This window comes from Colobus angolensis, unplaced genomic scaffold (assembly GCF_000951035.1).
Source record: "Colobus angolensis palliatus isolate OR3802 unplaced genomic scaffold, Cang.pa_1.0 Scaffold63, whole genome shotgun sequence".
NCBI lineage: Eukaryota > Metazoa > Chordata > Mammalia > Primates > Cercopithecidae > Colobus > Colobus angolensis.
Genome location: NW_012119932.1, coordinates 4,695,121 through 4,696,208, shown reverse-complemented (window position 1 = coordinate 4,696,208; position 1,088 = coordinate 4,695,121). Strand labels below are relative to the sequence as shown.

The window sequence follows — 1,088 nt, the reverse complement described above, 5'->3', positions numbered from 1 at the left end:
ATTCTCCTGCCTCAGCCTCCCGAGTAACTGGGATTACAAGTGCCCACCACAGCACCCGGCTGATTTTTGTATTTTTAGTAGAGACAGGGTTTCACCATCTTGGCCAGGCTGGACCTCATAATCCACCCGCCTCAGCCTCCCAAAGTGCTGGGATTACAGGTGTGAGCCACCACGCCTGGCCAGAATTCTCTGTAATAACTTTAACCATATGTATTTTGTCAATCCCTGATTATAGCAATGTTTCTTATTTCTGATTATTCAGAAATCCTCTAAGGAAAGCATGGAAGAATAAAGGCTCCTCTATTCACTTAACATTATCATTAATACTTTCATTGTCATCTTAATTCTTTTCCTCTATTTTCCTATTTGTTTTTACTGCTGTAAATAAATTGTACATATTATATTGTACCTTCCTTTTGTCGGCATATATAAAAGTTTCCATTTTACATCATAAATTTAATAAAGTTATGTTTATGGTCAAGTAATGTTACAGCTCCATTGAGTTAATTTACTATAATCTACTTACCCATTCATTTTTGATCTTTGCAATAGTTCTGTACTATATCAACTTGGCAACTAAACATTTTTCATGTGTTTACTTTTTTCTCTATCACCACGGCCATTATTTAGGCCTTAGTCATCTTTTTTCCTTTTCAGTTGTTTAGTCTCTTTATACTTTGCTTTCTATCAGTTACACAAGTAACACACGAATAAATAAATATATACATTCTTTTTCAAAGCCTCATTCTCTCAACAGAAGTACTTATCATTAGTTTGGTACATATACTTTACTTTCATATATGTGTACATGGAGAAATGTTCCACTTTCTTTAAGTGATGGTACATTAAGTGATGGCAAACTTAATGTACTATTATTAAGCAAAATACCTTTCTTATATTAAAACAGGCTCATAATACCTGCTTCTGTCCATTCACATATTTCTCTACTGGGCTTTACTGCAATATTCATTTTCATGTAAGATATGCTACCTAACACTAGTTTTACCAAGGATCTGGCTTTTTATTAGAAGCATATAATTGAGAATACCATTGTATAAAATCTATACTATTTTAGGCCGGGCGGGGTG

At 34.1% G+C, this 1,088-nt stretch overlaps 1 protein-coding gene across 1 annotated transcript in view; it reads right to left on the bottom strand.

Moving 5' to 3' along the window:
- Window positions 1-1,088, bottom strand: part of DNAJC1 (DnaJ (Hsp40) homolog, subfamily C, member 1) — a 254,995-nt gene that overhangs the window by 202,543 nt on the left and 51,364 nt on the right. The gene's annotated exons all lie outside the window — the stretch shown is intronic.